Here is a 22,494-nt window from a genome sequence, read left to right as displayed (position 1 = left end):
GAGCAGAGGGCAATGCATAACGACTGAGCTACCCAGGTGCCCCCAAAAACAATTATTTTCAACAAAAATGGTACTAGAGGGGCGCCTGGGTGGCTCAGTGGGTTAAAGCCTCTGCCTTCGGCTAGGGTCATGATCTCAGGGTCCTGGGATCGAGCCCCGCATCCCCGCATCCGGCTCTCTGCTCAGCGGGGAGACTGCTTCCTCCTCTCTCTCTGCCTACCTCTCTGCCTACTTGTGATCTCTGTCTATCAAATAAATAAATAAATCTTTTAAAAAAATAAAAAATAAATAAACGGTACTAGACCAACTGGACATCCACGCGTAAAGTAATCTATTACACTTTACATTTTCTAAACTGGCAAAATTCTTAATAACCAAAACTGCTGAAGTTGAAGGGATATCAATAAAGTTCAGAAGCCCTTTTAAAGGCAATACAGCAAAAAAGTAGTAACACCATAAAATCACACTTTTTTTTTTTTTAAGATTTTATTTATTTGACAGAGAGAGACACACAGTGAGAGAGGGAACACAAGCAGGGGGAGTGGGAGAGGCAGAAGCAGGCTTCCCACCAAGCAGGGAGCCGGCCCAATGTGGGACTCGATCCCAGGACCCTGGGGTCATGACCTGAGCCAAAAGCAGCTGCTTAACGACTGAGCCACCCACATGTGCTTGTCACACTCTTCAACCCAATATTACCACTCCTAGAAACTGCCTACGGAAATAATTTCATTACAGGTAGGAAAAAATGTATAACCCTAATGGAAATCACTGATGCATTAAATATAATGAGAAAAACATTAATCTAAGTAACCAATTAATTCAGAGATGTCTACAAGAATTACAGTGAAATTTAACAGAATACTACAAACAAAAATAAATGAATATACTTCTGGTTTCCAACCCTACATGTAAAAACTCAGAAATCACCATTCCCATCCACAGAGGAAAAAAGTCAAACAAAACTGAAAATCAACAACTCCTCTTAAATCCATCAGAGAACTGAAGCACAGGGCAAATGCTACCCTGTGACGTGGTGACGTGACTGGGAGAAAGTAAGATTCAAAATTATCAGGGCAAAAGCTCACAAGCATGAGCCATTACCCCAGGAGGAAAAACTAAACTGTAATTGACAGAGTGCTGGAGGCACAGTCGGAATAAATTTGAGAGTGAACAACTCTCAAAGGGCCTTGCCACTTTTGTTGAGTTTTTACCTCCAAGTTCCCTACCACATTTTCAGAGACGATCAGAGGAAAATGGGCTCATGCTCCTGGCAGAGAGAAGGGGAAAGAAGCCATTTTGAAACAGACCTATTCTGTTTTTCTTAACAAGGCCTGTCCTCAAGAGAAACTTTCACCAGAACCTAACCAACTAGAGTCTTAAAACAGATCTAACCTACCTGAGTGAATGGAAATACCCTATACCAAAGCCCTCCAATCTTCCAGTATCATTGAAGCAGGGGGACTGAGAAGTATTTCTAAAGGCCACAGCTTAGCAAAGGTTAGGCTCCCTAAAAGACTGAGACCCAGGGACACCTGGGTGGCTCAGGTCATGGTCCCAGGGTCCCCGGACTGAGTCCTGCATCAGGGAGCCTCCTTCTCCATCTGCCTGCCATTCCCCTCTGCTTGTACATACACACTCTCTCTAATAAATAAGGTTTAAAAAAAAAAAAAAAGAGTAAGACCCAATTACAGGACTATAGACTGCTTCCTCTCCCCCAAACACCACATCAATAGGGCTCCTGTGTAAAGCAGGGGATTACAACTCCAAGAACTGCATGTCTCAGACCTGCTCTAGGGAGCCCCAGAGGCAACACGGAAGACAAAAATAAGAAAAACAGACGAGATTTTAGACTTTGGTATCTACAGCTATAGCAAACAGTATCCCTGGACAGACAGACATAAAGTCTCACACTGAAGGCCTATCTACCTTGGTTCCTTTTACCCAGTACATCGTTCATGACTTTGGCTTTCAAGAAAAAATTATAAGGCATACCAAAAAACAAAACCACAGAAAAAGACTCAGATGGCAGAAATGCCAGAATTAGACTAAAAATTTTAAACTATGATTAATATGCTAAGTGCCATTATGGAAAAAGTTAACAAGGCCCAAATCAAGTAGGTAATGTTAACAAAGAGATGGAAACTCTAAGAAAGAATTAAAAGAACATGCTAGAAATAATTAAAAACAAAAACAAAAACAAACTAACAGAAATGAATAATGCCTCTGAAGGGCCCATTAGTAAGTAAACACAAAAAATGAATCTGTGGGCTAGAAAAAAATGAATAGAAACCCCAAAATCTGAAATGCAAAGGAAAGACAAATGAAAAAGACTAGTATCTCCAAAAGGTGTAACATGCAAGTAATGGGAATATCAGAATGAGAAGAGAGGAAAAGAAGAAATATTTGAAGCAATAATGACCAAGAATATCCCTAAATTAATGACAGACACTGAATCACAGATCCAAGACATTCAGAGAATGTAAAAGAGAATCAATCCTAAGAAATCCAAAGCTAGGCATATCATATGCAAACTGAAGAAAACCAAACACAAAGAGAAAAACTTGAAAAGAAAATCAGAAGAAAAAAATAAACCTTGCCGAACAAGGAGCAAAGAAAAAAATTACATTGGGGGGTGCCTGGGTGGCTCAGTGGGTTAAAGGCTCTGCCTTCGGCTCAGGTCATGATCTCAGGGTCCTGGGATGGTGCCCTGCATCAGGATCCCTGCTGGGTGCGAAGTCTGCTTCTCCCTCTCCCACTCCTTCTGCTTGTGTTCCCTCTCTCGCTGTCTCTCTCTCTCTCTCTGTCAAATAAATAAATAAATAAATAAATAAATAAATAAATAAATAAATAAATAAAATCTTTAAAAAAAAAAAAGAAATCATGAAAGCAAGAAAATGGACTGTAGTATTCAGTGTTGAAAGCAGGAACGCATGGGTGGCTCAGTCGGTGGAGTATGTGACTCTTGATTTCAGGGTCATGGGTTCAGGCCCCATGTTGGATGTGGAGATAACTTAAAAAATAATAATAAAAAAAACAGCAGTGTTGAAAGCAAAAAGCCCTACCAACCTAACATTCTATATCTAGCAAAAGTATCCTTCAGATATGAAAGATAAATAAAGACTTCTCAAATAAGAATAGGACATCGGGCGCCTGGGTGGCTCAGTGGGTTAGGCCGCTGCCTTCAGCTCAGGTCATGATCTCAGGGTCCTGAGATCGAGTCCCGCATCGGGCTCTCTGCTCGGCAGGGAGCCTGCTTCCTCCTCTCTCTCTGCCTGCCTCTCTGCCTACTTGTGATCTCTCTCTGTCAAATAAATAAATAAAAAAAAAAAAAAAAAAGAATAGGACATCTATTATTAACTGACCTGTCTTGCAAGAAATGTTAGAAGAAATTCTTCAGGAAGTAAGAAAATGCTATAGATCAGAAACACAGAATTTACATAAAGAAAAAAGAAACAAAGGGCATTAGAGAAAAAATAAAGGTTAAATAGAATCTTTGATCTTACTCTTTTCTGGGCAGAGGAGTTGGGGGAGGAAGGGAGGAGGGTGAGGGGGAGAAAGTAGGTGGCAAAGGGCAGAGGGAGAGAGAGTTCCAAACAGGCTCCACGCCCAGCATGGAGCCTGATGCAGGCAGGACTCTATCTCACAATGCTGAGATCATGACCTGAGCCAAAATCAACAGTGCGATCCTTAATGGACTGAGTCCCCCAGGCACCCCTGACTTTTCGTATTCTTAATTATCTAACAGATAAGAATATGTTCAAAACAATAACAACAAAGTATCTGGTGACTATACCTCATGGGTAAGAAATGAATGAGTTATAGTAGACAGGAGAGAGGAAACATGAATTTTTGGTTTTTTGGGAATTGTGAATTTTGTTACAAAGTACTCTCACTACCTGTGAAGTAGTACAGTGTTATTACAAAGAGTACCTGTTAAGTATATGCAGCAATTTCAAAGGCAACTACTAAAAATAAGAAAGAAAGAAAAAGCACAAATAATATGCTAAGAGAAGAAAAAAAATGGAATCATAAAATGCTCAATAAAACAAGTTAAGGCAGAAAAAGAGTGTAAGACAAAAAAGAGAAGGAACAAGGGCAACAAATAAAATACAGTAAAAAAAGGAGGGGGCACCTCGGTGGCTCTAATGGTTAAGCATCTGCCTTTGGTTTGGGTTATGATCTCCAGGTCCTAGGATCGAGCCCCATGCTGGGCTCCCAACTGAGCGGGAGTCTGCTTCTGCCTCTCCCCCTACTTGTGATCGGTCTTTCTCTCTCGGAATAAATAAAATCTTAAAAAAAGGGAAAAAAAACAGTTAAAAAAATCAGACATTAATCCAAATATATCAACAATAATTTTAAATATCAATAGTCTAAATATAACAAAAGACAGATACTACTGGAGTGGATAAAGAAAAAGGTCAACTATATGCTATCTAAATGAAACTCACTTTAAATGTAAAGACAAAGACACACTGACGGTAAAGAGAATGGAAAAACTATAAAACTAAGAAAACATAAAAGCTTCATGACAACTGGATTTGGCAATGATTTCTTGGATTTGACACCAACAAAAATAGAAATAAACTGGAATCACATCCAGAAAAAGTTCCTGTGCATCAAAGAACACAATCAACAGAGTAAAAAGGCAACCTATGGAATGGAAGAAATTATTTAAAAGTCATGTAAATGACAAGTGATTAATATCCAGGATATGTAAAAGAACTCTTAAAATCATAAAAAAAAAAATTAAAAATGGGTAAAGTGGGGCACTTGGGTGGCACAGTGGGTTAGGCCTCTGCCTTCAGCTCAGGTCATGATCCCAGGGTCCTGGGATTGAGCCCCGCATAGGGCTCTCTGCTCAGCAGGGAGCCTGCCTCCCCTCTATCTGCCTGCCTCTCTGCCTACCTGTGATCTCTGTCTGTCAAATAAATAAATAAAATCTTTAAAAAAAAAAAAAATGGGTAAAGTACTTGGGCAACCCTGCCGAGACCCCTCTCACTCTTGAGAACTTTTTATCTTCATTTAATAAACTTCTATCACTTTACACACACACACACACACACACACACACACACACACATACACGGGGGGGGGGGGGGGTCGGGTCAAGTACTTAAATAGACATTTCTCTACAAGATATGCAAGTGGCCAACAAGCACATAAAAAGATTCTCAACATTATTACATAACTATAATTAGGGAAATGCAAATCAAAACCACAGTGAGATACAAGGATCTACCGGGATGGCTACTATAAAAAAAAATTGAAAGCAGTAAGTGTTGACATGGATGTGGAAAAACTGGGACCATGTGCACTACTGGTGGGAACGTAAAACAGTGCAGCCACAATGGAAAACAGTATGTTGTTCATCAAAAAATTGAAAATGGAATTACTATGTGATCAAGCAATTCCACTTCTGGTACATGCTCAAAAATCAGGGTCTCAAATAATCTGCACCCATTTCATGGCAGCATTATTCAAGAACAGCCAAAAGGGGGGTGCCTGGGTGGCTCAGTAAGTTAATCATTTGACTCTTGATTTCAGCTCAGGTCATGATCTCAAGGTCCTAGGATAGAGCCGCATGTTTTGAGGATTCTCTCTCCCTTTGCCCCTCCCCCAATTCTCTCTTGTTCTCAAATAAATAAATCTTTTTAAAAAATTCTTAAAGTATATATAAACATAAAAACAGTTTCAGGGGTGTCTGGGTGGTCTGTCAGCTAAGGATCCAGCTCTTGATTTCAGCTTAGATCATGATCTCAGGGTTGTGAGGGCGACCCCACACCAAGGCTCTGTACTCAATGGGGAGTCTGCTTAAGATTCTCTGTCTGGGGGCGCCTGCATGACTCAGTCTGCCTTCGGCTCAGTTTATAATTCCAGGGTCCTGGGATCAAGCCCTGCATCGGGCTCCCTGATCAGTACGAAGCCTGCTTCTACCTCTCCCACATCCCCTGTTTGTGTTCCCTCTCTCGATGCGTCTCCCTAATAAATAAATAAAATCTTAAAAAAAAAAAAAAAAAAGATTCTCTCTCAGGGTCTTAGTGACCCATTCCGTTAAGCAGCTGCCTTTGGCTCCAGTCATGCTCAGGGTCCTGGGATGGGAGCCCCAGACTGCATTCCCCACTCAGCAGGGAGTCTGCTTCTCCCTCTCCCTCTGTCCCTCCCTGTGGCTCTAGTGCTCTCTCAAATAAAGAAAATCTAAAAAAAAAAAAAAAAAAAAATCCCTCTCCCTCTAAAATAAACAAACAAATCTTAAAAACAAACAAAAAACACAAGGAGCTTCACAATACATGAGGCAGTACAATAAACTATGAGAAAGAGATGAATCCACTACTATCCTCAGACTGCAACGTCCTTCTACCACTATTTAACAGATCCAGCAGACAAACATAGATGGGCTAATTAGCAAACACCAAACTGAATCTAATGTACATCCATAAACTGTTTCATCCAACAGCAGGAGAATATATACTCTTCTCAAGCTCAAAAAACACAAATTCAGAAGATCAGGAATAATATAAATTCAAAAGAACAGGAATCATACAAAGTATACTGTCAGACCACAATAGAATCACACTGGCAATCAGGGGCAAGTGGCTGGCTCAGTCAGCAGAGCATGCAATTCTTTTTTTTTTTTTTTTTTAAGATTTTATTTATTTATTTGACAGACAGAGATCACAAATAGGCAGAGAAGCAGGCAGAGAGAGAGGAAGAAGCAGGCTCCCAGCTGAGCAGAGAGCCCGATGTGGGGCTCCATCAAGGATCATGACCTGAGCCGAAGGCAGAGGCTTTTACCCACTAAGTCACCCAGGTGCCCCCAGAGCATGCAATTCTTGATTTCAGGTTTGTGAGTTCAAGCCCCATAATGAGTGTAGAGGTTACTCAGAAATAAAATATTTTAAAAATAAATAAAAATAAACTAGAAATCAATGACAGGAAGATAGCTGGAAAACCTCAAAACACTTGGGAGATTAAACAACACACTTCCTAATAACACACAGGTCAAAGAAGACCCCTTAATAGAACTCTTAAAATGTTCTGAACTAAATGAAAACAAAAAGACATCAAAATCTGCAGAAGGTAATAAAAATGGTGCTTTGAGGGCGATTCATGTTGAATGCATACATTAGAAAAAAGTCAAAATTAATCTAGGATCCCACCTATGAAATCAGAAAGAAAACAAATTATATACAAAGAAAAGTAAAGTAATTTAGAAGCTGAAGCAATGAAATTGAAATCAATGAAATTGAAAACAAGAAATAAACAGAAAAAGCAACTGAACCAAAAATTGGTTCTCTGAAACAATCAAGTAAATTGATAAACTCTCGACAGTTTAAGAAAAAAGAGAGAAGACACAAATTACTAAATATCAAAATGAGAGACCCATCTCCACTAATTCCACAGACATTAAAACAGCAAGTAATATTGCAAACAACTCTATGCTCAAATATTTGATGAATCAGATGAAGTGAATTGATTCCTTGAAAGACACCACCTGGGGCACCTGGGTGGCTCAGTCATTAATCATGTGCCTTTGGTTCTGGTCATGATTCCAGGGTCCTGGGATTGAGCCCCACACTGGACACTCTGCTCAGCAGAGAGCTTGCTTCTCCCTCTCCCACTCTCCCTGCTTGTGTTCTCTCTCTGCTGTGAGACACAATCTGCCAAAATTCAACAGACAGACTATCTGAGTAAGACTGTATTAAGGAAATTGAATCAATAATAACTTTATAAAACAAAAAGCACCAGCCCCAGATAATGTCAATGATTAATTCTACCAAACATTTAAGGAAGAAAGTACACCAATTCTCTACCACTTATCATCTCTTTTGTAAGATAGAAGCAAAGCAAAAAGTATTTCCTAACTCATTCTATGAGGCCAGTATTACCCTAACACCAAAACCAGACAAATGACAGGTACAGACCAGTATCCCTCACAAACACATATGCAAAAATCCAAAAAAAAAAAAGCAAATTTACTCCAACAATGAATTAAAAGAACTATACAGTTACCCTTGAACAAGGGGGTGAGGGGTGTTGATGCCCTGTATAGTTGGAAACCTGCATGTAACTTTTGATTCCCCAAAACCTTAAGTACTAATAGCCCACTACTGACCAGAAGCCTTACTGATAATATAAACAACCAACACATATGTTATATGTTACATGTATTAATACTGTAGTCCTGAGGCACCTGGGTGGCTCAGTGGGTTAAAGCCTCTGCCTTTGGCTCAGGTCATGATCCCAGGGTCCTGGGATCAAGCCCCGCATCAGGCTCTCTGCTACGCAGGGAGCCTGCTTCCTCCTCTCTCTGCCTGCCTCTCTGCTTACTTGTGATCTCTCTCTGTCAAATAAATAAATAAAATCTTAAAAAAAAAAAAAAAAACAACAACTGTAGTCTTACAATAATGTGAGTTAGAGAAGAGAATATACCCACAAGATCATAAAGAAAATATGTTACTCTACTGTATTTGTAAAAAATGTATTACGTAGACCTATGCTATTCAAATCTGTGTTGTGTTCAAGGGTCAACTGTATACCATGACAAGTGGAATTTATCCTGGCTACACATACTAATACAATGTTCGAAAATTAATTAATGTACTGATCATATCGATAGGTTAAAAGAAAAACCATGCAATCGTTATCAACAGAACTAGAAAAACTATTTCACAAAATCCAAAACCCATTCACAATAAAAACACTCCATATAAACTAGGAATAGAATGGAACTTTCTCAACTTGATAAATAATGTTTACAAAAAAACTAAGAGCTAACATCATATTTAATGGTGAGAAACGCAAAGCTTTCTCAGTAAGATCAGGTAGAAGTCAAGGATATTACCTCTTACCATTCCTTTTCAACATTAAACTAGTTCTAGCTACTGCAATAAGAAAAGGTGTACAAATTGAGAAGGAAAAAATAAATTTTTGTTCACAAATGACACCATATAGAAAATCTGAAAGAAATTACAAATTCTGAGAATAAGCAATTATAGCAAGGCTGCAGGACACAAGGTTAATACACAAAAATCAATCACTTTATATATATCAGCAATGAAAAATTGGAATCTGAATTCAAAAACACAAACCATTTACCATTAGCACCAGTAAGTCAGAATAATGAGGTATAAATCTAACAAATATGTGTAAGAATTATATGAGGAAACTCACAAAGCTCTGATGGATGATATTAAAGGACTAAACAAACAGAGGAGTGACATTACCGAGCTTCAAGATTTACTGCAAAGCAGGCGCCTGGGTGGCTCAGTGGGTTAAGCCGCTGCCTTCGGCTCAGGTCATGATCTCGGGGTCCTGGGATCGAGTCCCGCATAGGGCTCTCTGCTCAGCAGGGAGCCTGCTTCCCTTCCTCTCTCTCTGCCTGCCTCTCTGCTTACTTGTGATCTCTCCCTGTCAAATAAATAAATAAAATCTTTAATTTTTTTTTTAAGATTTTATTTATTTATTTGACAGGGAGAGATCACCAGCAGGCAGAGAGGCAGGTAGAGAGAGAGGAGGAAGCAGGCTCCCCGCTGAGCAAAGAGCCCGATGTGGGGCTCGATCCCAGGACCCTGAGATCATGACCTGAGCCGAAGGCAGTGGCTTAACCCACTGAGCCACCCAGGCGCCCAAATAAATAAAATCTTAAAAAAAAAAAAAATTTACTGTAAAGCTACCATAATCAAAACATGGTACCGGCCAAAGAACAAAGAGATCCATGAAACAGAATATATAGCCCAGAAATAGACGCACATAAATATAATAGTCAACTAATCTTTGACAAAAGAGCAAAGTGACTACAACAGAGCAGTCTTTTCAACAAATATTTCTTAAACAACAGACATACACACATGGGGGGAAAATATCTAGACACAGTGCTTACAACACCCTTCATGAAAATTAACTCAATGGATTAGAGACCTAAACATAAAATACAAAAGTATAAAACTCCTGGAAGATAACAAAGGGGATAATCTAGATAAACTTGGTATGGCTATAACTTTTTAGATAAAACACCAAAGGTTGAATCCATGAAAGAAATAACTGATAACTAGAACTTCATTAAAATAGAAAACTGTTGTGCAAAAGACAATGTCAGAATGAAGGAATAAGGGACTGGGAGAAAATACCTGCGAAAGATGTATCTGATAAAGGACTGTTACACAAAACATACAAAGAGGGGCACCTGGGTGGCTCAGTGGGTTAAGCCTCTGCCTTCACCTTATGATCTCAGGGTCCTGAGATCGAGCACCATATCAGGCTCTCTGCTCACTGGGGAGCGTGCTTCCCCCACCCCCGCCTCTCTGCCTACTAGTGATCTCTGTCAAATAAATAAATAAAATCTTTAAAAGTAATACATTCATAAAACTCAAAAATTAGAAAACAACACAAAAAATGAACTTAAGACCTTAACAGACAAGATATACAGACTGCAAATAAACATATGAAAAGATGGTCCACTTCATAATGCCACAGGGTAAACGCAAATTGTAACAATGAGATACCACTACACACCTATTAGAAGAGCCAAAATCTGGATGAAATGCTGGCAAGTATGTGGAACTGCAAAAATTCTCAATCAGTGCTGGTGGGAATACAAAATTATGCAGCCACCCTGGAAGACAGTTGTGGTTTCTTACAGAACTAATCACACTCCCTGGTTATTTACTCAAAGGAGTTGAAAATTTATGTCCACACAAAAACCTGTACACGGTTGTTTATAGCAGCTTTTTTCATGATTGCCAAAACTTGGAGGCAACCAAGATGTACGTCAGTATAGGAATGGATAAACTGTCATATATTCAGATAATGGAAAATTAAATATGTATTTATTACATATATAAATAGATAATAAAAATAACTATCAAGCCACAAAGAGATACAGAGGATAGTTAGATGCCTATTGCTAATTGAAAGAAGTCAATCTGAAAAGCCTACATAATTGTGCAATTCCAACTATATGCCATTCTGGAAAAGCAAAATTATGGAGACAGTAAAAAGGTCAGCAGTGGTGGCAGTGGGGAGAGAGATGGATAGGATGAAACAGAGGATTTTTAGGGCAATGAAAATACTCTGGGGAGGTGCCTGGTTGGCTCAGTTGTTAGAACATGCAACTTTTGATCTTGGGGTCAGGAGTTCAAGCCCCATGTTGGGTACAGAGATGACTAAAAATTAAACTTAGGGGTGCCTGGGTGGCTCAGTGGGTTAAAGCTCTGCCTTTGGCTCAGGCATGATCCCAGGGTGCTGGGATCAAGCCCCGCATGAGGCTCTCTGCTCAGCAGGGAGCCTGCTTCCCCCTATCTCTCTCTCTCTGCCTGCCTCTCTACTTGTGATCTCTGTATGTCAAATAAATAAGATCGTATTAAAAAAAATAAACACTTAAAAAAAAAAAACCCACTCTGTATGATATTATAATGATGAACACATTACACTGCCCCCAGAATAAACAAAACCAAAGGTGAACCACCTTAAGGTAAACTATAGACTTTGGGTGATTGTGATCTATCAGTGTAGGTTCATAAGTTATAACAAATGTAACCTATACCTTGGCAGTTTATAGGGGATACTGATGAGGGAAGCTATGCATCTGTGGAAGCAGGGTGTGCCAAAAAGTTGTTCTTAAATCTTGTGATTCTACACAAGTCTTCCTTGACATCAACTATCATCACTCACAGAGCTAAAATACTTTTACTGTGGTTGTAACTTTGCTCGTATGTAAGAAAGTTCATAAACTGAAAATTCCTGTGTTTACTAAATATATAAAAACATGGAAAAAGTTACTCAAAGTTCCCTCTGAAAGAGGATTAGGATTGAAGACAGGAAGGAAAGGGTGAGTAAGTATTGAAAACTATTACTCTGGAGCACCTGGGTGGCACAGTTAGTTAAGCATTTGACCCTAGTTTTGGTTCAGCTCATGATCTCTAGGTCATGAGATCAAGCCCCATGCCGAACTCTGGGTTCAGTGCTGAGTCTCCTTAAGACTCTCTCTCCCTCTCCCATCTCCCCCATTCTCTCTCCCCACCAAAGTAATGATTGAAAAAAAGAAGAAAACTTTTACTCCACATATTTCTGCATTGAATAAATTTTCACAAAGACCCTCTATCCTTAATTTAAAACAACTTTTTAATCTTCCAAATTCCTGTATCACTAAGAAAATGCAAAGGAATCTTAAATGATAAAAAGTACTGATGGTAAAAAAGAAAAAAATAACTAAAGAAATGAAACCAAAGGAAGAAAAACATTAGAACTAAAATAAAATTGAAAAGTCTTCGGCTCAATTAATAAGATAATAAGTAAAGGTGGGAAAAAGAAACTAAAAAATGAAGTAAATCAAACCCTGTATTTGCTACATATTAATAACATCATAAATAACAAAAGTGTATTACATATGAGATTCTTAAAACACCTAAATTGACAAAAATTTTGAACATGAACAGGACATTAAGACAGAGAAAGAAATTCACAAAGAACATGCCTTTCAGCAACTGCTCTAAAAAGCCACCTGGGTTCTCAAACACATATCCCAATTTACAAAGAATAATCCCATATGGCTTGAAAACAATGAAATGAAAAGAATGATCATAAACACATTTTATAAAACAAACATGGCTCTGAGTCCCTACCCCGAAAACTTACCCACCACAATCCTGAAGAAAAATAGGCAAATCTCACTAAAAAGATACACAACTCTGAACAAAATCTTGGTTAACATACATTACAAATTGAAGTACTATTCAAAACGGCCAAGAGAAATGTATTCCAAGAATTCAATAATGATTTCACTCCATGAAAACTTTTATCAAAAAGCACTTGGGGAGTGCTGGCTGGCTCAGTCGGTGAAGCATATGACTCTTGATTTGGGGGTTGTAAATCTGAGCCCCAGTTGGGTGTACAGATTACTTAAAAATAAAATATTAAGGAGCACATTTGGTTGAGCATGGGGCTCTCGGTTTCTGCTCCAGTAGTGATCTCAGTCAGGGTCATGAGTTGGGATCCACACTCAGCAATGACTATGCTTAAGTTTCTCCCTCTCCTTCTACTCCCCCAACCCTGCAAACACGCATTCTAAAAATAAATAAATCTTAAAATCCAAAAAAGTTAAAAATGTATTTTAAATGCCTTAATTTGAACAATACAGGCCTTAATTTGACAAAGTATATACATGAAATTGAGATAAAATTCTATTTTTCTTAAAAAAGGGAAAAGATGCCTGGGTGGCTCAGTGGGTTAAACCTCTGCCTTCGGCTCAAGTCATGATCTCAGGGTCCTGGGACGGAGTTCCGCATCGGGCTCTCTGCTCAGCGGGGAGCCTGCTTCCTCCTCTCTCTCTGCCTACTTGTGATCTCTCTCTGTCGAATAAATAAAATCTTTAAAAAAAAAAAAGATTGTATTACTGGTAAGACCATGATGAAACTGGCTACCTCATGCAGTGCCAGTGCTACAGTAATTTACAACAAACTTTCTGGAAAGCACTTTGGTCATCAGCATATGAGAAATTCAGACACTATTACCCAGTAACTTTTTCCAGGAAATCTATCTTAGGGAAATAAATTAATATAAAAATTATATATATTCCATTCAATACATACACATACACACACACACTTTGGAAGAAACAGAAACAACCTTTAAATGTTTGAGAAAAGAATGATTTAGGGGCACCTGGCTGGCTAAGTCAGAAGAGCATGATCCTGGGGCCACTGAATTCAAGTCCCATGTTGGGTATAGAGATTACTTAAACAAATAAAACTTTAAAACAAAACTGGTTTTGTTTTTAATATTAAATATCTGTTAAATACTATTAATATTTAATGCCACTTACTATTTAAACAATAATTTTTTTTTTTTTTTTTTAAGATTTTTAGGTCATCTTGGGGCACCTGGGTGGCTCAGGCATTAAGCACCTGCCTTTGGCTCAGGTCATGATCCCAGGGTCCTGGGATGGAGCCCCATGTCAGGCTCCCTGCTCAGCAGGAAGTCTGTTTTTCTCTCTCCTTCTGCTTGTGTTCCCTCTCTCCCTGTCTCTCTCTCTCTCTCAAATAAATAAATAAAATCTTAAAAAAAAAAAAAAGATTTTAAGTAATCTTTACATCCAACGTGGGGCTCAGACTCATAACCCCCGAGAACAAGAGTTGCCCAATCCACCAATTGAGCCAGCCAGGCACCTCTGAACAGTAAACATTTTAAAAGAATATTTAATATTTATCAGGTGCCTGGGTAGTTCAGTCAGTTAAACATCTTTTTTTTTAAAGATTTTATTTATTTATTTATTAGAGAGAGAGAGAGCAAGCACTCACACAAGTAGCAGAGTGGCACGCAGAGGGAGAGAGAGAAGCAGGGTCCCCACTAAGCAGAAAGCCCAATGTAGGGCTCAATCCCAGGACCTTGGGATCATGACCCTAGCCAAAGGCAGATGCTTAAATTACTGAGCCACGCAGGAGCCCCAAATATCAAACTCTTGATCTCTGCTCAGGTCTTGTTCTCATGGTGGTGAGTTCAAGTCTCAGTTGGGCATGGAGCCTACTTAGGAAGAAAAGGAAACAGAAAACATATTAAGAGGGAAAAAAAAATACAAAACAGTAATACTACATACTATAACCTTGATTTGGTTTAAAAAAACACACAAACAAAAAGGATGCCGGGTTGCCCCGGGCGACTCAGTCGGTTAAGTCTGTCTTCGGTTCAGGTCGTGATCCCAGAGTCCTGGGATAGAGTCCCCTGTCATGCTTGTTGCCCAACGGGAAGCCTGCTTTTCCCTCTGCATGCCCTGCCAGCTGCTCTCCCTGCCTGTGCTTTCTCTCTGAAAATAAATGAAATCTTAAAAAAAAAAAATGTTACTAGCAACAGCTATCTGCGTCTGATGAGAGACTGTTGCTTACACCTGCCATCTTTGTACATTTCTAAATTCTCAAAAAAGAGTAAGGAGACAAAGACTGTGCTTCTAATAAATATTTAAAGATTATAAATCTTTTCCCCATGGTCATAAACATAACTTCGTCATCACCAGAAACTGTACCTTCTCTGAAGTCCATTTCAAGTTTCTCAAATTCCCAACCTCCTTAGATCAAGTCACTATTTAGTACTCCAAACCCAGCTATTAGCTAGTTTAATCGAACATCACCACTCTCCGTCATTCTCAGTCATTCCCTTGCTAACCTTGAAGCTTTTGTTCCTTCATGGTACTCACATGGCAAAGCCCCATGCTAGTTAAATTCATTCCCCAATTAACTTAAACAAAACAAAACCACCTTCCTGTATCTGCCCCAAGCAGCACTGCTGGGAAAACACACACACACAACCATCATTAATTGGTCTCATGTTCAAGTGAAGACCACAAATCCCAAATGAAAACTTAACATTGCCCTAAGTGTCTCTGCTCCTATTAAAAAATTAAGCATCCTTCCATTTATGCTCGTAATATCCCCCCTCTGTTCTTCTCAAGGACTTTACAGGCTCAATCACTCCTCCTTTCTCTAGCATAATCAATTTTTCCCCTCCATCAATATACAAACATAATCAATAAACTATGAGAAATTTTTTAAGGGGCACCTGGGGGGGCTCGGTTAATTAAGTGTCTAAGCCTTGATTTTGGCTTAAGTCATGATCTCTGAGTTGGAGATGAAGCCCCGAGTTGGGCTCTAAGCTCAACACAGAGTCTGCCTACCCCTCTCCTGCCTGCACTTATGTGCTCTCTCTCTCTCTCTAAAATAAATAAATAGTATCTTAAAAAAAAAAAAAATTAAGATTTCTGAAGCCATATTCTTCTGCAGTTCCCCTTCTCTTCTCTGCTCCTGTCAAAACAAACTTTAGCTGACCATAGATTCTAGTTTCTCACCTCACTTCCTAACTCTGTTCAATCATCATCATCCATCTTCACCATTCCAATGAAAATATTCTAGTCAAGGTCACCAATGATAACTGTGCTGCAAATTCAGTGCTCATTTCTTTTACTCAGCAGCATAACAAAACTGACCATTCTCGGAACTCATCTCTTGATTTCAAAGACACCACACTCCCCTAATTTTCCTAATATATCACTAAAAGCTCACTCTCCTTATCTTTTGATGTTTCTTCTAGGCTCAACCACAAAAGATGCTAGGCATCCATGACAAAAACCAGAACTTTGTCCTAGGCTCCCTCCTTTTCCTACCAAATTCTCCTACAGTTAAGTCACCCAGTCTAAGCTTTAACCTGACAAGAACGAAGCAAAACTCTTAAATCTTCCCAGACACTTTCCATGTGCTCCTCCCACTCTTTCCCATCTCGGAAAATAGCACCCCAAATGTCTGGTTCCTAGGTAAAAGAGTAGGTGTTTTCCCAGGTCCTTCACTTTTCATCTGCACCATCAGCAAGCTCTCTTTTTTTTTTTTAAAGATTTTATTTATTTATTTGACAGACAGATTACAAGTAGGCAAAGAGGCAGGCAGAGAGAGGAGGAAGCAGGCTCTCCACCGAGCAGAGAGCCCGATGTGGGGCTCGATCCCAGGACCCTGGGATCATGACCTGAGCCGAAGGCAGAGGCTTTAACCCACTAAGCCACCCAGGCGCCCCAGCAAGCTCTTTTGACTTACCTTTAAAACATATCCCAAATACTTCTCTTCAGCCTATTTAACTGTAATCCCAAGCTACAATCATCTCTTGCCTAGGCTATCTAGAAAGGCTTCCAAAAAGGTCTTCCTTACTTCATTCCTGCCACTTCCCACCTCCACAGGGCAAGATGTCTAACCAACTTCCTTCCTCTTTTTTCTTTCCTAATGAAACCCTGACTTTAATTGGGGAGCAATGTGCTCAGCTAAAAAAACATCCCCCAGTTTCACGTAAACCAAGAAGATGTTATGACACAGGCCAGGATAAAAAAAAATAAAAATAGATGTCACTGAATGGGATTTCTCAGAAAGCTCTTTAAAAAGGGGAAGCTCAGCTGACATGCTGATTATGCTTTTCCCTTTCTGAAATTCAGACATGTTGTCTGGAGCTGTGACAGGCATTTTGAGAGTTTAAGGACAAGGGTCAAACTCCTAAGAAAGGTAAACTGAAAGTCAGTAATCTACTAACACTGTATAATCCCTAACCAACTAACTCTGGGATACTTTCCAGACTGGACTTTACTCCAGCAAAAATCAACCCCTAACTCCGAAACCCTTTTTCTTTACATCTTCAGTGTCAATTTATTCTCCACACAGCAGCTAAAGAGGTATTTCTCTTAAGGGGGAGGGGTAGATCTTGAATCCCAAGGATCCCACAAGGTAGACGGGTAACCTTGGGGCAACATTTACCTACTCAAAAATACATCTCACATTAGCAGTGAGGAATCAGGCATCACCCTGAACTGTTATTTCCTTAGTCATAAGTTTAAGGCATCAGAGTGTTTTGTTTTGTTCTGTTTTTAAGAGAGAAAGATCTAGAGAGTAGGGGTGAGGTGGGTGAGGGAGAAGGGGCAGAGGAACAGGGAAAGAGATTCCCAAGAGAGCTCCACACCCAATATGGAGCCCAATGTGGGGCTTGATCCCACAACCTTGAGACTATGACCTGAGCTGAAATCAAGAGCTAGACCCTCAGCCATCTTAGCCACCCAAGTGTCCCCAAAGTGGTATTTTAAAAACAAAAATTTTGTTTTCTTTAAATCCTCAAATGGATTTCAGAGTCACAACACAAATTCCTTACTTTGGACTTAAATTTTGTGTGATCTGGCTCCTGCCTACATCTCTAACTTCATCTTGCATCCTTCACGGCCTCTTACCCACAATACTCCAGCCACAATAACCTCCTTTTGCTTGCTTAAACATAGCAAATTTATTCCTAATTTATGGCCTTTAATTTACATTCACTATTTCCTCTGATCTTACAGATAAATAAATAAGATCTTTTTAAAAATTTTAAAAAGTATTTGTTAAATAAAAAGCTTTTGGCATTGATGATACAAAGACAAACCATGATGCTTACCAATGAGGATGCCTACCTTTTGAGCTTCTCGGGAATCATCAGGCTCCCTGCTCAGTGGGTACTCTGGTTCTCCCTCTCCCTGTGCCCTTCCCCCTGATCATGCACACATACCCTCTCAAATAAACGTATAAAACCTTTTCTCCTCCCAAGATTTTATTTATTTGACAGAGACACAGCAAGGGGCATGGGAGAGGGAGAAGCAGGCTTCCTATAGAGCAGGGAGCCCAATGTGGGGCTCCATCCCAGGACTCTGGGATCATGACCTGAGCCAAAGGCAGCACTTAATGACTGAGCCACTCAGGTGCCCCTAAATGAATAAAACCTTAAAAAAAAAAAAAAAAAGTAGGGAGTCTAATAGTGAAAGACAGCTTCAAATCACTGAAAAACATTAAAAATTGCAAATCTGGGTTGAAAGTCAGATTGGAATTATACTCAAATCTTTGGAAAACTTCAGAATGTGTTTATATATGCAAACATACATTTAAAAAAAATTAAACAAAATTAAGATGTATCTCACATGTTTGAACTATTTCATAGACAAAAATATTTTAAAGAAAAGAATTATTGGGGTACCTAGTGGCTCATTGGGTTAAGCCTCTGCCTTCGGCTCAGATCATGATCTCAGGGTTCTTGGATCAAGTCCAGAATCGGGCTCTCTGCTTAGCGGGGAGCCTGCTTACCCCTCTCTCGCTGCCTGCCTCTCTGTTTAGTTATGATCTCTCGCTCTCTGTCAAATAAATCATTAAAATCTTAAAAAAAAAAAAGAATTATCCCCAGGGGTGTGATTACAGATAATTTTTACTTTATTATAGTTCCATGTAGTTTCCAAAATTCAATAATAAGCAAACATGTTACTTTTGTATTCACAGAAACTGGCTATTTATTTAAAAGGGAAAAGCAATTAAATGGTTCTACAGTGACTATAATGATTACTAGTGCTTTCTGTATGCATATAAGAATTGATCATCCTGATGTATGACTAAGTTAATTCCAATTTACCCTCCCAACTATCAGTTTAAGGGTTATTCCCAAAGAACTCTTTCCCTGAGATTAGGTTACACCACCCCACAGTTCTCCTTACTTAAATTCAAACAAACAGACATTGTTCAATGTTTCATGGCCTTACTAGATCATAACTTACTCCATAACAGCGTGGACTATGTGTATCTTTTTTTTCTTTTTTAAAGATTGACTGACTGACTTCAGAGACAGAGAGCACTTGGCATGCGCGCACACACACACCCAAGCATGAGCAGGGGGAGGGGCAGAGTGAGAAGAGACTCCCTGCTGAGCAGGGGGCCCAACTAGGAGGGGAAGGGGCTCCATCCGAGGACCTTGGGATCATGACCTGAGCTGAAGGCAGAGGCTTAACCAACTGAGCTGCCCAAACTGAGTCACCCAGGCCCCCTGGATTATGTCTATCTTATTAACAACACAGATGGTATTCAATAAATATTTGTTAAATAAATGGAGAAAAATGTAGACTTAAACTATTAAGAGTTAACCCACAGTGATATAGATGACATTATATATAATACTAAATAGATGCTCCCTAAGATCTTTAACAAGGAAAACTGCAAAACAAATAAAAAAATGACTGCCTTCTCACCATCTTATTTCCCAGGTTTGGCTTTGACATTACATCACCCCAAAGCATGAAGTGACCAAATTATCAACACTTACACTGAACAGAAACCCATTCTTCATCTATGGGCCACCTTTATCAACATATTATAAAGTCCCTACTCTCAGAAGCAGGATAAGCGGTCATACCTTCATAATGGTTGAGAATGAGCTCCCTGGCGCTTAAAAAAAAAAAAAAAACCCTTAAACTCATTAGGGAAAACAAATTGCCAGGTAAGCTTCCTGCTTACCTGGCAATGAGCTAAGCTATGGAGAACTGAAAATATAAGTCTTTGCCTTCAATGACTCACACTCACAGTTCCTAAGAGCAATAAGAGATAAAGCACCTAAGGATTTAATCAAAGTATGACCACGCCTACAGATAAAATGTCTGACACATATATCCCATCCAAACACCCAATGGCCTAGTAATACCACTCTCAGATAAACATCCACAATTCTTACACACATGTACCAGCAAAACCTGGAAATAACCAGATGTTCGAAAGATGCATAAACTTTAGTATATTCTATTAAAAAAAAGGAACTACTACAGAAGGATTTAAGAAAAATGAAGTAAAATGTATTATCACTGCTGAAAAACAACAGTATCAGACAACCCACACTCTTAAGTACATCAATCCCAAACAGGACAGTTCACATAAAGCAAAGAAACCTTGGGTGCCTGGGTGGCTCAGTCAGTTAAGCATCTGCCTTTGGCTCAGGTTGTGCTCCTAGAGTACTGGGACAGAGCCATACATTAGGCCCCCTGCTCAGTGGGGAGTCTGCTTCTCTCTCTGTTCCTCCTCCCTGTTCATGTTCTCTGTCTCTCTTGCCCACTCTCTCCCTCAAATTAAGCAAAAACAAATAAAACCACACAAACAAAACAAAACAAAACAAAGAAACCTAAAAGTAAAGTACCCATAGTCACTTGACAAAGAAGGCTACATAAACTAGCCCTGCATCTGTAATAACTAGAAAAATATGTAATCCCAAAAAGGCTAAAAAAAAAATTATCAGAGTAACATGGCAGCCCTAACACCTATGCAAAGGTTTACACACTTTCTGCAGCAACTCCAAAAAAACAAAAGTAGATGATTATCAAAGATTTTCTGTCTTATTGTAAATGTTATTAAGCCTACCAATGCCAGGCACTATACAAGACAAAGGAAAAAAGATGAATAAGCATCCTCATGGAGCTCAATGATATCTAGGAGGACAGAAAGACATATGTACAATTACCAACGTATAGGGCACCTGGGTGGCTCAGTCATTAAGCATCTGCCATCCGCTCAGGTCATGATCCCCGGGTCCTGGGATCCAGTTCCCCATTGGGCTCCCTGCTCAGCAGGAGCCTGCTTCTCCCTCTCCCCCTGCTGCGTTCCCTCTCAGGCTGTCTCTATCAAATAAATAAATAAAATCTTTTAAAAAAATTACCAATATATCTACAGTTTCTACTCTAACAAAATCCTAACAAAATGACACTGGGAACCAGGGGTAAACTGTGTTTTCCACAAAAGGTTTAGAAGTGGCAGCATTTTAGGATAAGTTTATTTCAAAGGCAAAGGAGGAGGAAGGGCTTATTCCAGGCAGACAGAATAACTAAATGGCGAACAGTTTAGTACAGCTGAAGGTCTGAGAGTGAAGTATGTGTACGCATGCAACTGTGATGAGACTTGACAGGAACAGGTCCAGAAAGGCAAGCTAGAACAAAAGTATACAAGTTGGCCTTTATGCAATAGGCAGTAGAGAAACTAAAGGAAAATGACAAGGTCATAAATCATGTGGCATGGGGGCACCTGGGTGGCCCAGTCAAAGCATCCAGCTCTGGCTTATACCACGATCCCAGGATCCCGGGATAGAGCCCTGCATCCATCCAGCTCCCTACTGAGTGGGGAGTCTGCTTCTTCCTTTCCCTCTGTCCTCCCCCTGCTCTAATAAATATAAAATAAACAAATAAATAAATAAATCCATCCATCCTGTGGCATGGCACCAGGAGGGCTGAAGAGAGGGTGCAGAGAAATAAATGTAAATAAGCAAACTGTCTTAGACACTTGGGTGGCTCAGTAGGGTAAGCCTCTGCCTTCAGCTCAGGTCATGATCTTAGGGTCCTGGGATCAAGTCCCACTTCAGGTTCCTTGCTCAGTGGGCAGTCTGCTTCTCCCTCTGCCTGCTACTCTCCCTGCTTGTGCGCGCTCTCTCTTAAATAAATAAATAAATAAATAAATAAATAAATAAATAAAATCTATTTAAAAAAGAACCTAGGGATAAAAAAGAGGTAAGTTTAAAAAAATATAAGCAAACTGTTTTACTATAATAGTAAATAAAAATTTTACTTTTAATAGTCCATCTGGGTAAAAACCCAACCTAGAGTGATTAACAAAAGGAATGCAAAAAAGGAAACAAAGATTTAAGAGATAAATGGAAAATAACAGATGAAATCAACTTATAAAGTGTAGTACGTAACACAGTATGAAGGCAAAACAGCAGTATCAGAGCAACCACAAGAGGCAAGCATTGAGAAATGAAGTGAAAGGTATACAAAAATGGACTGATGAGAAGTTACTCCACATTTGACAAGTGGGAAGATAATGATAATTCCTGAAGAAGTAGTTTCCATATGATATGGTGGAGACAGAAGCCTGAGGACAGTAGTTAAGGAATATAACCTCATTTGCTCCTATAACCAAATTTAAAACATCTTTGTAATTAAAGGAAAAGATTTCCTAAACAACATACAAAAAGCATACCATACAGGAAAAAATAGAAAAATGTGACTTACTTCTTTCTTTCTTTCTTTTTTTTTTTTTTTTAAAGATTATTTATTTATTTATTTGACAGAGAGAAATCACAAGTAGGCAGAGAGGCAGGCAGAGAGAGGAGAGGAGGAAGCAGGCTCCCTGCTGAGCAGAGAGCCCAATGTGGGACTAT

The 22,494-nt window shown here is 39.3% G+C and overlaps 1 protein-coding gene and 1 non-coding gene across 2 annotated transcripts in view; both read right to left on the bottom strand.

Annotated features, from left to right (window-relative positions):
• UBE2K (ubiquitin conjugating enzyme E2 K) overlaps positions 1-22,494 on the bottom strand; it is a 74,948-nt gene that overhangs the window by 42,124 nt on the left and 10,330 nt on the right. The gene's annotated exons all lie outside the window — the stretch shown is intronic.
• LOC132008660 (U12 minor spliceosomal RNA) lies at positions 17,211-17,358 on the bottom strand. The gene has a single exon (XR_009401689.1). It is a non-coding gene; the product is annotated as a U12 minor spliceosomal RNA (small nuclear RNA).

This window comes from Mustela nigripes, chromosome 1, assembly GCF_022355385.1.
Source record: "Mustela nigripes isolate SB6536 chromosome 1, MUSNIG.SB6536, whole genome shotgun sequence".
Classification (NCBI taxonomy): Eukaryota; Metazoa; Chordata; class Mammalia; order Carnivora; family Mustelidae; genus Mustela; species Mustela nigripes.
The sequence above is the reverse complement of the archived record's forward strand: the minus strand, read 5'-3'. Positions and strand labels throughout refer to the sequence as shown.